The sequence below is a fragment of the Phaseolus vulgaris genome, chromosome 4, assembly GCF_051622355.1.
Source record: "Phaseolus vulgaris cultivar YP4 chromosome 4, ASM5162235v1, whole genome shotgun sequence".
NCBI classification, from domain to species: Eukaryota; Viridiplantae; Streptophyta; class Magnoliopsida; order Fabales; family Fabaceae; genus Phaseolus; species Phaseolus vulgaris.
The window spans coordinates 30,940,191-30,955,281 of record NC_143501.1 but is presented as its reverse complement, the minus strand read 5'-3'; the positions used below and the strand labels follow the sequence as shown (position 1 = coordinate 30,955,281).

General features: G+C 39.2%; 1 pseudogene; it reads right to left on the bottom strand.

Moving 5' to 3' along the window:
• Positions 1–253: 253 nt before the first annotated feature.
• Positions 254–1,846, bottom strand: LOC137838343 (uncharacterized; annotated as a pseudogene).
• Positions 1,847–15,091: the final 13,245 nt, after the last annotated feature.

The window sequence follows — 15,091 nt, the reverse complement described above, 5'->3', positions numbered from 1 at the left end:
AATTATCATCCGTTAATTTGAGAGAAAGGGCAGTGGGAAAAGTGTGAAGCTGAACAGGAGAAGGAGAAGGAGAAGAAACTGTTGGAGCAGAGGTGGAAGAAGATGAAGAAGACATGGCTGGAAAAAAAAGCTCTGTATACCATGTAAGAGAAGAGAGAGAGAGAGAGGCGCTAGAGAGAGAAAGAGTAAACACTTGTGTTATTGCTATATTGCATGGCACTGGAAAGTAAAGAATATACAATAGTTATAGAGATTAGGGAGGCCTTTGGTGCACTCCGTTAACAAAGTTGTTATTTGAGAGATCTAATACCCGTAATCTGCACATGCTCCCAAACAAAGACGGAACCTTGCCTTCTAGTTAGTTATCGAAGAGATAAAGACTTTGAAGAGAGTGCATCTCTGTCCCAAATTCATCTGGAATGGGACCTTCCAAAAAATTATAATCAAGGTGAAGGGTACGAAGATTGGCAGTGAAGTTAGAAAGCCAGTGAAATGTAGAGCATGATTTTAACAAGTTATGAGAGAGATGAAGGTAGAGAAGAGAAGACAAAGGATTCATTGTAGAACTAGATGAAACGAGGAAACCTGTATCAATAATACTGCAGTTTACTAGATAAAGCTCTTGCAGTTTGGAGCTGATATTAAAATTCCCTATAAACATTGATGATGCTAGATTATTATAAGAGAGGTCGAGGATCTTAAGAGATGGAAAATTTGGACATGGAGGAGGTGACAAAACTATATTATTGTGAGAAATGTAAAGCTCTTGAAGATGAAGGCTTAAGTTAGACAAGCTTTGAAGTGTTGATGAGGTGAACATATTAGAAGAGAGATCTAGGATGGTAAGAGAAAAGGAACTGTTGGAAGAGTGGGAATGGAATAAAGATTGAATATCATTATCCGAAAGATAACAATCAACTAGGGTCAGCTCTGTTAATTTTGGAATGATTTTACTGATTGTTTGTAGCCACTGATGAGAAGAACTAAGAGTATGCAATGAACTCAGCTCAAGAATTGTTAAGGAATGGAGAGTAGACAGCCACTGTGCATCCTTAGCTTTTATATCAAAATTGCCACCCAGCCGAAGAGTATGCAAGAATGGAAGATTCCCTATGCGAAAAGGGATTGCTCCAGAAAGGGAATTTGAAATATAGTTTTCCACATGCCTTCTGTATAGAAAAATGTTTCTTCCAAGACTAAGATATTGTAGCTTTCTGAGATTCCCAATTTGACATGGGATTTTTCCGGAAAGATAAAATCCTCCAAGATCGAGATAGTGTAAGTGTTTGAGATTCCCAATCTGAATAGGTATTTCTCCCCAAAGATAATTATCCCCAAGATCCAGATAGCGTAGTTGTGAGAGATTTCCAAGTGTAGAAGGAATCCTCCCCGCAAAACAAGAATGGGAGAGATCGAGATATCTTAAGTTAGTGAAGGAGCCCATGAACTCTGGGATGTAACTCAATACAAAATAATTATTGCTGAGATCCAAATGTTGAATATATTTCAAGTGAATCAATGAAGTGAGATTGATTGTCTCTCTCAAATACCGTGTGGGGTGATAGTTTCCATGAAGATCAAGTAGCTGTATGTGACCAGTTTGATGGTTGCAGTGAATGCGTTTCCATTTGCAGCAATCTGTATTGTTGTGATGGTTGGTCCAAGAGGACAGAATGCCAAAGTCATCTATGAGGCCTTGTTTGAAGCTGAGGAGTGCTTGCCTTTCCCTCTCTATGCACTTTGCTTCACCACTCTCACTTGAGTTGTTGAATGTCACAGTAAGTCCCGAGGCAAGCAAAGAAAGCAGGAGAAGAACATAAAATGTTTTGAGAAAATAAGCACTCATTATAATATTTCTGATTTCAGATAATCTGAACAAAGAGAAGAGTAAACAAGAGCTGTATATTGCGAATGATTCAGTTTATTTCTCTTTCGCGCGGTGGCATCATTTATATTCATAATTGTACGGACCGGTTGTGGCTTTCAAAAATGTCTATCATATGCCTAAATTTCGTTTAATTTGGATTCTTTTTACTAAATGAAATTAGTTTGTATTGTGTTAGATAACTATTATCCTCATTTCTAATCTATGCGTAAAAAAATTAACCACATAATCACGTAATGAGGAAATATAAAATTATTTCAAGAAATTCTTCAGATCTTGTCCACTGTGAGCTAGAAAATCAGTTCATTAATACAAAAGGACTAATAAAACTAATCTTTAAAAAAACAAGTTGTTGATTGTCCTAATTTATTTTATGGGTTAAATATTTATTACATCATTGGAAAAATAAAATTAGTAAAAAATTTTAAGTTCTTGATTTTCGTAATCAATAGCTTATAAAATTAAGCCATAAGACACTGATCGAATCATTTTAAGGGTTAAAATTATAAACACATTGGAAACTTGGAAAGAGGGAAATGACACTAGTTCAAAGACCTTACATTGTTCAGTGTCCTGATCAAATTCATTTTATGGGTTAGAAAATGAAACATATTGAGAAGAGAAAACATGATACTAGTCCAAAAAGACCTTAAACTATTAATTGTTGTATTTGAATCCATTTTAAGGGTTAGAAAAATAAATCATGTTAGACACTTGAAAATGAAATTGGTCCAAGACCTTAAGATATGTCCTAATCAAATCCAATTTATGGAATAGAAAAATTAAGCATGTTAGACATTTCAAAAGAAGAGAAAGAGATTAGTCCAAAAAAAAGTCCTTAAACTATTAATTGTTATATTTGAATGCATTTAATGGGTTAGAAAGATTAAGCATCTAGACTTGAAAAGAAGAAAATGAAATTTTTCCAAAGAATTTGGGGATTGTACTATTCAAATATATTTATATGTTATCAAATTAAACACTTGATGAGAAAGATCAAGAATGAAACTAATCCAAACATTTGAAGCTAATTTGTTGTTCACTAAATTAAATTATACCGTGTGCAAGATTGAGAATGACCTTCGTTTTACTTTATTTTCTTTCATGAGATTCATTTCTCCCACTTTCACTTCTTTGTCACTTCTGTATAACATTTGCTTCATATTGAAAATTTGTATTTTTTTCTTTTCTTCTGGATTCTTTATTCAACAGGCTGTATGAAACAATGTCCATTGACATCTTCTCATCTCAGACTGAGTTGCTAAGTGTGACCACTAGTGTGTCCTAACTTCCAAGCAACGAACTGAGTAGCAAAAGTGCCTACAACTCATCATCAATCTTTATATCTATCTTTCTCAATTGATTGGCAAGGCCCTTGAATGAATTTAAGTTCTTTATCATACTTTGACCATTCTTGTAGTTAAGTTTCACCAATCTTCTCACAAGAAATGCTTTATTTCTTGGAGTTTTCTTTTGAATCATAGATTCAAGTTTTGACCACAACTCATAAGTATTTGTGTATGGGGACACATGCTCAAAAACACTTCTATCAATATACTTTCAAATTATTGCAACAACTTTTCGATTCAAAAGTTCTCAATCTTTGTCACTCTCACCTTCTGGCTTGTCTTTGTAAGAAATGGTCTCGTGCATATCCTTATAATATAGTTGACTTGGTTGTCGGTTGACTCGAATGGCAGCCTCAAGCCCGTCTGTTTCCTCCTGGAATCAAACTTCCTTGGGTAGAAGAACGCTTCACCTATAAAGACAAAAGGGCGTCCTTACGGCCGTTTGCACTCCGACGCTCAAATCAGTAAGGGCTAAAGAAACAACAATGTGTGTAAAGCAGTTTCAGTCTTAGAAACGACGTACCTTGCTAGGGTTCTTACCACCATCTTTATAGGTTGTATCTAGGGTTACTTCTGTGATGCTCCCACGTCTCTTAGTGGGCTTAGGGTTCCTGGTAGAATGTCCTTGCGCCGCTATTACACAATCTCAGCGTAATCTGGCGCATAGGACTTCCCTTTTTTGGAGTGCATAGACCTAACAGCGTAGCCGCCAGGGTACCTACTCATGTACCAGCGCTGCAACATCATTTGTTTTGTAGGTGTCTTAAGTATTCACGTGTCATGCATGTAGTCTTTCCCTGGAAACCCTAACCCTAACAGGCCTTAGCGCTTCCAAGGAACACTTGCTTGTGTCGTACCCGAATGTACTATACACACCCCATGAATGATCCTCTCATGACTTAGGCCTTTTTTCTGGTATCTAGGTGTTAACTTCATGTTAACTCATATTGTTTGTGGGACCCAACTTACGTGGCCCACCATTACTATCAGACCACCGATGTCCGATGTCTTTCTCTCAGGCCGATGACCGAGGTCTAGCCTGTACACAAGCCCCCTAGTCTCGAGTTGTAACTTGTTTCAGTGAAGAGGCTTTAAGTGATCGCCCGTGGCGACCTATGTGGCACTAGGTTACGGGATGTGAATAGTGCACTAAAGTGACGTCTCACCATACTTTTTAAACAACGTACACGTGGCAAGATCAATGACTAAGACTCGTTGGCACTTGCGCTTCTTCGTATACGTTAAACCTTTCAAAACCTCTACACTCCTTCACTATTTCATTACTTTGCATTTCTCATGCATTTCATACTCTCAAAATGCTCTCTCTTCCTCTTCGAACATTTCAACCTTCGAACCCTAACTTATTCAAAGGTATGACTTTTACTCCATTATTGCCCCTGCTTTAGGATTTCGGTGCTCATAACATGCCATAACTGTTCTGTGACTGTTTATGTTTTCTGCACTTTACATTCTTCATTTTCGCTTTCGTGCACTCTCTGTTTTCTGGGTTTCTGAGGCATACCATCTTCCTCCTCTAAACCTTCATTTTTTCTCCTTTTCTTCTCTAGCTTCCTCTCTCAAGATGGCTCGAACGAAAACCACCCCGAACCCACCTCCTTCCATTGACTACCAATCCTTGTACCGTTGGGCTCCTGACAGCCTCTTAGTCGAGACCTCCAAAATCACCTCCTTCGAGGATATAAGAACGTATAAGGAGGGCGAGGCTGATGAGAAGTTTTGCGTGTTTGGGAGGGAGCACGACGTATACGTGAAGATTCTGCCCTACAAGGAGGGTGAGCCCGTGTGCGTCGATGATCGCGTAGACCCCGAGGAACCTTTCTTCTTCATGTACGCCACCGTCTTCAAGCGGCTCAAGCTTCGCCTCCCATTCACAGGGTTTGAGCGCGCTCTTCTGACCAAAGTCAATGTGGCTCCTACCCAGCTGCACCCCAACAGCTGGGCCTTTGTACGGGCATTTTCCATTCTCTGCAACCACCTTGGCCATACTCTATCTGTAGATGTTTTCCTCTACTTCTTTGAGGAAAAGAGTCCTGGAAAGAAGTCGTGGATGAGCTTCAACAGAGTGGCAGGGAGAGTCCTTTTAACCCTCTTTCAGTAGTCTTACAAGGGCTTCAAAGGGAAGTTCTTTAAGATATGTTGCAACAAGCATGATCCTGTTAGAATGGATGGCTTTAAAGTAGAGGGGGGTGAATTGTTTAAAGAGGGTTTTCGCAAACTTTTAAGTCTAGAATGAAATTATCTCGAGAAACAATTGATAAAGAATTCAGTTTGCCAAAACACAAAGCAAAAACAACAGCACCAGAAAAACAATCGGTTGTTTATACCAGTTTGCAAATATAAAAACTGAATTTGAAGAGATTAAGGATAGAGAGAATGCACACAGATGTTTGTACTGGTTCACTCTAAACCCAGAGCTACATCCAGTCTTCTCAGAAACCACTGAGGAATTCCACTAAGCAATCAAACCTAGATCACTTACAACACAACCAAGAAAGTGACATTGATCCCCTCAAGACACACACTTCTTTTGGCCAACACACAAACACTAAGAATGCTGATCTTGATCCCCTCAAGAACACACAACACTTCTCAGTAAACACACAAGGTTCTTTCAACAGATACAAGGATTACACTTGTTACAGAAACAAATCTGAAATCAATACAAGAGAAAATCCTATCTCACACTCTTTGATCAATCTCAATCTCTAAGCAATCTCAACTCTTTCAAACACAGAAAGTTCTCAAAAATCTTAGAAAAACCCAAATCTGTGTTTCTATATGTAAAACAAAGTTGTTTGTTATCAAATCTTAACAAACTATTCATTGCATTTAAAGATTGGTCAAAGCATTAAAAACTGGAGCGTAAACAGTTGGAAAATCATTTAATGCTCAGTTAAAGCACAAAACAGTTTTTTGTTTCCATGAAAATTCTCATTCTAACTTAACAAAATGCATAATTCATTCCATTGAACATAGGTGGTCTATTAACAGCAGATCCCTCAGCAAAAAGCACATTAAACTCAGACATTATTGCAAACAAACTTGATTAAAATACAAGTCCTAACTCTTGATACCAAATGTTGGGTTTAATAGTGTCAAAGTTCAAGAAGGGGGGTGAATTGACCTTTTAAAAGCTTCTCGCAGAAACAGTGTTTAACACAGTTTACAGAAAATAAATCGATTTATGTGACAATGAACAAATTTATTTTGGCACTGTTTGTGTGTTTGAAAAGCGTTTATACAGCAAGGTTAATCACAAGATTATGCAGATAGATCTTCCAGATGTACACACACTGATATCAGATTGAAAAAACAGTGAATCACCAAAACAGCAACCTTCAATTTCAAGCAAGTGATTAAGGTTCAATTAATGGCTTGACAGTTTATTGAGTGATCTATTACAATCAACCTGTTCTAATGCTTTTAACAGATTATAAGTGTTCTTATTGAAATCAACCAGTTTGCCAGAAATTAAGAACAGTATGAACCGTGCCCAGAAAGAACAGATTTATTTTTAATTGAACAGATTTATTTCTTCGCTGTTTTATCAATTATGCAGAAACTTAATTGCAGAGATTGAGAGAGAATGAACACAAGGCAGTTATAGTGGTTCACTCAACTGAGCTACATCCAGTCTTCACCTAAAACCAAGGTGAAATTCACTAAATCACAGTACAAACACACACAATTCCCACTGTTATTGAAACCTACAAGAACTTACGTACTCTTGCTGAAAAAACCTATTTCAGCTCACACACACTCTTCAAGAAAACCTATCAAGAAGAGTGTTCAATCAAACTATTACAAGAAATGAAAAGTGAAACGACTACACCTGATTGAGGATACAAAGATCTGCCTTAAACCATTAGGCAAGATTGCTAGAACAGTAGCAGCACCTCACACCAAGCTTTTGGAACCAAACCAAGAACAAACACTTTGTGATTTTTCGAAATCTTTGAAGAACAAATGCTAATTCTTTGTAAACTCTCAATTCTCTGCTGTAAAACTTGTTTTTACAAATGTATGAACGATGTCTAAACGCAAAAACAAGTTTTCATTTTATAGAAAACCAACTTATAACAGAATTTTGAAAAACAGTTAAAGCTGTTATAAAATGAACAGATTGAAAATAAAATGAACAGATTTATTTTCACAAAGCAGTTAGAGAGTTTGTTAAGTGAGGAGACTTAGTCAACCATTCTGGTGCAGAGATAAAACAGAAAAACGTTTAAGCTGAACATGGCACCAGAGACAAAAAGAATCTATTCATTTACAGATGAACAAATTCATTTTTCAAAACGAAAACAGAAAAGCTTAACTATTTAAACACAGTCGTTTTGAAAGGTAGAAGACTTAGTCAAAATACATGATGCACAAAATCTAATTTTCACAAGACTTAGCCAAGGCATCAGTTTAAAAATGAATCTGTTTATTTATAAAAGAACAGATTTATTTTTATGCAGTAAACGTGTTTTTTGTAAAACATGTGAAAAACAGTTTAAGAAAACTTATGCTTGTTCTGATCACATGGCCAGTGGTTATGAGGTGAGTTACCCAGCAAAAAGCCCACTCTTAAACAACCTCTAAGCACTACCTAAGACACACTTAAAGCAAAGCAAAATACACATGAAATGTACATAGAAGTCTTCATCAAACACAATTTTGAAGGGGCAACAACCATCTTCAACAATCTCCCCCTGTTTGATGGAGACAAATCCCCATAGCTAACCTCATAACTTTGTTGCTTTAAGAACCTGCACTGCACCAGATTTTAAACCAGAAAAAAACAGCAACATTGCATAGCATGAGAAATTTTTCTCCCCCTTGGATTCATCAAACAGCATATAAGCATAGGGAAAAAAATATAAAACAGAAACCATAACCATAATAGTCCAGAAAATAAAACCATATTGTTCAGCATTACAGACATTTGAAAACTGATAAAGAAAGCATTAAAAATAGAAGGCTACTGATCCTTGTAGTATAATTCTGCCAGTTGTGCCTGAACCCCTTCAATCTGATCATCAAGGTGTTGAAACCTTGCGTGAGTAGTCTCAAAGTGTGCCCTTTGTTCTGCAGACATTACATCAAGGCGATACAACACTTGCCTTTCAAACATAGACATTGGTTCTCCTCGGTATTCTGGAGCTTGATAGGCAACTATGGCATTTGCAGCAATTTCCTCATGCACAGATTGGGTAGCAGGTGAGTCATCCTCCATAGGAACAGCTTCATCCTCATCCTCATTATGGAGGTTTGATGCTTCATGTTCTGCTTGAGGGTCCTTTCCTTTAAGAACCACCCACTTTTCCTCAATCTTGTGAAATCCCATTTTGGTGAGAGTGGAATTATCAATCTCACTTACAGCCTCTTGGGATAAGTTGCCATGCTATGATGTAGGCAACTAGGCGTGGAGTGAGGTTCAGATGTCCTGCATGGAACCGGCTTATACTCTCTATAGGATTCCTCATGCAGCTTTTATAGTATTGCAGCTTGTTGAATTCTTGAATTCCACTGGTGTTGCCTTTTCCATCTTTCAGTCCAACATACTTAATTCCAGCCACAGAATTCCACACCTCACTTGTGATCTTCATCTTGATCCCTTTCACATAAGAGATAACATTCTTTCCATCCAATGTGAGGTTAGTGTAAAACACCTTAACCAAGTCAAGATATACGTTACTCGTGAGTTCCAACAGTTTCTTCAGTTTTTGGTGCTTCAACACAACCCTTGTTTCTGTCAATTTTTCTGATTTCAGCCAGTTGAAATCCAGCACTTTGGGTATATTGATCTGCTTTCAGCTTGTCTTCATTTCCAGCGAACCAACCTTCTAGCACACCTTGAAAGGTGGTTTGCTTGCCCTTATTTTTCTGTTTCTTTGAAGAGGAAGCCATGGTTGAACCAGAATTTTTCACTTGTTTCAAATGGTGAGAACAAAGAATAGGTAGCCAATGTGGGTAGCATATATTCACACAGATTTATAGTAAAATGAATGGGTTGATACGACAGTTATGAGTGGATATGCATGAAGATATTATGCTCTGAATTTGTGCAGAGAATCTTTGAAAATATGCAGCAAATATTTAGGGTCACGATGCACATACTCATACCTTTATTGAGCACCCAAACCATCAAATCGGTTACATAACCATGACCAAAACCGTCAAAGGTACAGAGGTTAATGCCCACTAGGTCAGTCAAAGATAAGAATTTCTCTTTCCTAGTCATCAATGCATATCAGTACTGAAAATAAACACATTTAATTACGAATAAACAGATTTAATTTTTCACTACTAGGCACAATTAACATTTATAATACCCAATTCATTAAGCAGAAAATTGAACCTATCTTTAGCTAATGGTTTTGTGAACAAATCAGCAAGTTGTAAATCAGTACCAATGAACTTAATCTCACATGTTCCATTAGATATGTGTTCCCTTAGAAAATGATGCCTAATTTCAATGTGTTTGGTTCTTGAATGCATGACAGGATTTTTGGTTAAGTTGATTGCACTTGTATTATCACACAGCAGAGGTATATGGTTAAGTAAGATACCAAAATCATTCAATTGTTGTCTTAGCCATATGGTTTGAGCACAGCAACTCCCTGCTGCAATGTATTCTGCTTCAGCCGTGGAGAGAGCAACACAAGCCTGCTTTTTGCATTTCCATGAGATCAAGCTTGATCCAAGAAAATGACAGGTTCCACTTGTGCTCTTTCTATCAATTTTGCAACCTGCAAAATCTAAATCAGAATATCCAGTTAAACTTAGTGAAATATTACCTGGATACCACAAGCCAACAATTCCAGCTTCATCATGATCCAAGTGACAGCTTGTTGGGAAGGGTGTGCTGATTGGTTTACACTTGTCCATTTCAAATTTCTTCAGCAGATCCTTGCAATACTTAGCTTGATTTAAGAAAATGCTATCCTTGAGTTGTTTGACCTGCAAGCCTAGAAAATAGTTCAACTCACCCATCATTGACATTTCAAACTCACTCTTCATGACTTTCATGAAAGCTTAACACAATTCTCCATTGTTTGATCCAAAAATGATGTCATCCACATATACTTGTACTAGGATTGTGTCATCTCCTTTCTTCTTAATGAACAAGGTCTTATCTTATGTGCCTCTGTCATATCCTTGAGAGGTGAGAAAATCACTTAGCCTCTCATACCATTGCCTAGGAGCTTGCTTGAGTCCATAGAGAGCCTTTTTGAGTTTGAACACGTATTCTGGATGTTGATGGTCTTCAAAACCTGGTGGTTGTGAAACAAATACCTCTTCATTTATATAACCATTCAAGAAGGCACTTTTCACATCCATCTGGAATAGCTTGAACCCTTTGATGCAGGAGAAGGCAAGTAGCAATCTAACAGCTTCTAATCGAGACACTGGTGCATATGTCTCATCATATTCTATCCCTTCTTCTTGATTGTACCCTTTAGCTACTAGCCTAGCCTTATATCTGGTAATCACCCCATGCTCATCCATTTTGTTTCTGAATACCCATTTTGTCCCAATTATATTCATCTCAGGTATTCTAGGAACAAGAGTCCATACCTCATTAAGAGCAAATTGATTCAGTTCCTCTTGCATGGCTAAAATCCAGTTGTTGTCCTTGAGAGCTTCATTCAGATTCTTGGGTTCAACTTGAGATACAGAGGCCATTGCTTCACAGAAATTGTTCAAGGATTTTCTAGTTGACACTCCTTTCTCAATGTTCCCAATGACATTATCAAGGGTTAAGTCTCTTGGGGTTTTCCACTCTAGGAACAAGAGTCCAGACCTCATTAAGAGCAAATTGATTCAGTTCCTCTTGCATGGCTAAAATCCAGTTGCTGTCCTTGAGAGCTTCATTCAGATTCTTGGGTTCAACTTGAGATACAGAGGCCATTGCTTCACAGAAATTGTTCAAGGATTTTCTAGTTGACACTCCTTTCTCAATGTTCCCAATGACATTATCAAGGGTTAAGTCTCTTGGGGTTTTCCACTCTTTTGGAAAACCTGCAGCTGCAGTAGATTCTTGCATAGTATGTGTATCAGCAGTATCAAAATGAATCGATTCATTTTGATTTAAAACAGATTTAAATTCATTACTGTCAAGGTCACCACCAACAATTTTAGATATGCTATGATCAGTTTCATAAAAAACAACATGCATTGATTCTTCTACTATGAGCAACCTTTTATTGAAGACTCTATATGCATGACCATTCAAAGCATAACCAATGTGCACACCTTCATCAGATTTAGCATCAAACTTACCAAGATTTCTTTGCCATTATTCAATACAAAGCATTTACATCCAAATATCCTAAGGTGGCTCACACTAGGTTTTCTGCCCTTATACAGTTCATATGGGGTTTTCTTAAGAATAGGTCTTATCAAGGTTCTATTCAACACATAAGCTGTAGTATAGACTGCATCTGCCCAAAAATACTTAGGGAGCTTAGATTCATTTAACATGGTTCTAGCTAGTTCCTCTAATGACCTATTTTTCCTTTCAACTACACCATTCTGTTGGGGTGTCTTAGGGGCTGAAAAGGTATGTGCTATCCCATGCTTCTCACAGAACCTCTCAAATCTAGCATTCTAAAACTCTCCCCCATGATCACTTCGAATTGATTTTATGCAGCAACCATTTTCATTTTGCAGAATCTTTGCTAATTTCTTAAAGGCAGTGTGAGCATCATGTTTATGTGCAAGAAATAAAGTCCATGTAAATCTAGAGTAGTCATCCACAACAACTAAAACATACAGATTTCTAGCCAAGCTAGCAACTCTAGATGGACCAAATAAGTCCATATGTAACACATCCAATGGATTTTTTGTAGAGACAATATCCTTTAACTTGAAAGAGGATTTGATTTGTTTACCTTTCACACAAGCATCACAAAGCCTGTTGTCCTGAAATTTAATGTTAGGTAAACCATAAACTAAATCTTTAGATTTCAATTTATTCAAGTGATTAGTGTGTATGTGAGCTAACCTCCTGTGCCACAGCCAAGACTCATCACTTCTAGACAACAAACACTCATTTGAAGAGTTAGTTTCCATGATATTCAGCAGATATATGTTATTCACTCTCTTACCAGTAAACAGTACCTTACTAGATGAATTACTTGAGATTGTGCAGCCTTTTGACTCAAAGTTCACCTTGTATCCTTTGTCACAAAGCTGACTTATGCTGAGAAGACTATGCTTGAGTCCTTCTACATAAAGCACATTCTCAATTGTTGTTGAGTTCCCTGTTCCAACAGTGCCTCTGCCCAAAATCCTCCCTCGGTTATTATCACCATAGGTTACATGTCCTTCTACTTTGAGCTTCAAGCTAGTAAATTTTGTAAGATCTCCAGTCATATGCTTGGAGCAACCACTATCCAAGTACCATTGATTCTTCTTATTGTTCATCTGCAAAACAGAGTAAAAATGATACAAATGGTACCCTTTTCAGTATAGGGTCCAGCACAGATTAAAACCTTCTCTTTGGTAGCCATTTTGCTAGATTCTTAGGAACAAGATGCTTTCTAGCAATGCAGGACCTAGAGGTATGACCAGATTTCATGAAGTAAAAACAGGTTATATGAGATGCCTTTTTGCCACTGTTAAAAGCTGAAAAAACTGATTTTGCTGGAACAAAAAAACTTGAAAGCTTTTTGACATTGGTTACATTTCCAGGGGTATAACCAAGACCATTCTTATTGAAAACAGCATTCTGTGAGCCAAGGAGAGACTTAAGGTTTTCTCTTCCCTTGGTGAAATTGGAAAGGGTTTTCAGCAAATACTCCACTTGTTTTTCCAATTTTTTGCAGTTTTCACAGGTTTTAATAGAGGCATGCAAGCATGTTAGTTCAAGGCTTACCAAATCTGTTTTGGCTTTATGCAATTCTTCCTCAAGTGTTTTTACTTTAGGTGCAAGCACATTATTTACCTTTTGCAGCTTATTGCATATTACAACTAGCCTATTTGCTTCATCATGAGTTTCCTTGAAAGCAGCAAGCAATTGATCATAGTAATCTGAATCCACAGAGAAATCACTTACTGAATCAGAGATTGACTCCTCTTCGATTCCCCAGGTATGAAACGGCCAGGGGCTGTAGATCGACTTCAACTCCTCAGGAGGCGCCTTGTGCCAATCGGCGTGTTGTTGGCACTGTTTGCAACACTGCGCATACTTCTTGCAGTCTTCTCTCATCGTTGGCCAGTAGTAGCCTGCACGGAGAGTCCTCGCGGCCAGAGCTCGACCCCCGACGTGGCTTCCGCATATACCTTCGTGGAGCTCCGCCATGATTCTCGTGCACTTCTCGCCATGTATACATTCCAGGAGCGGGTGAGTGAACCCAAACCTGTACAGATCGCCATCAATCAGGGTGTATTTGCTAGAATTCTTCTTTACCTTCCTAGCCTCAGTCGGATCCAGTGGGAGAAGGCCATCTGCCAGGCACCGCTTGTATTGTGTTATCCAAGTGTCTGGCTCATGGGTAGCGCAGACCTGCATCACGTTTACCTTCTCTCCCCGACATGCTCTAATTCTCGGCGATCTCAAAGTTTCTTGCGTCAGGGACTTATGGCTTCTCGCTGCTTTCTCCGTCGACTTGCTTATCTGAAGGACCAGGTGATCTGCCACAAATGCTCTCGGCGTCTTCAGAGTTTCTTGAATCACCGTCCTTTGCCTACCCCCCTTGCCTGAACTGGCGAGCTTAGCTAGCAAGTCAGCTCGGGCATTCTGCTCTCTGGGCACATGCATAACATCAAAGGAGGCAAAGGAACTCTTCAACTCCTGCACATATTCCAGATAGGCCGCCATTTGTGGATCTTTAGCCTGGAACTCGCCTGTTACTTGCCCTGTGACTAGCAGCGAGTCACTCTTAGCCATCAGCACCCTAGCTCCCATCTCCTTGGCCAGCAAAATTCCGGCGATCAGCGCCTCATACTCCGCTTGATTGTTACTGGCTTTGAAGGCAAATCTCAAAGATTGCTCGATCAGCACGCCATTGGGCCCTTCTAAAATGACTCCAGCACCGCTACCCTGCTGGTTCGACGATCCATCCACCGAGAGTACCCAACGGAAACCGTCCCCTTCCACTCGTGTCGCCTCAGACGAGAGCTCGACCACGAAATCTGCAAAGATTTTCCCCTTGATCGGGCCTCGGGGCTCATACTTGATGTCAAACTCTGACAGCTCCACTGCCCATTTCACCATCCTTCCCGCAACGTCGGGCTTCTTCAAAACTTTCTGGATGGGCAGGTCAGTCATCACCAGTATGGTGAAACTATGGAAATAGTGGCGCAACCTCCTCGCCGAAAACACCACAGCCAGCGCAGCCTTCTCCAGGGCCTGATATCTCGTTTCGGGGCCCTGCAACACCTTACTGACAAAATAAATAGGCTTCTGAGCCTGATCTTGGTCTTGGGCGAGCACCGCACTCACCGCCCTCTCAGTTACAACAAAATACAACCTGAGAGGGAATCCCACCAGCGGTTTGCACAAAACCGGCAGGCTCGCCAGATACTCCTTCAGCTTGACGAAGGCTTCCTCGCACTCCTTCGTCCATGCAAACTTGTTATTACGCCTCAAGAACTGAAAATAGGGATGTCCCTTCTCTCCGCTAGCCGACACGAAGCGAGACAGGGCTGCCATCCGACCTGTTAGCTGTTGGACTTCTTTCACCGTAGCTGGGCTCCTCATCGCCAAGATGGCGGCACACTTGTCGGGGTTGGCCTCTATGCCTCTTTCAGTCAAGAGAAAACCCAAAAACTTTCCAGCCTCCACGCCGAAAATGCATTTCTCTGGATTAAGCTTTAACTTGAACTTGGCGATCGTCGTGAA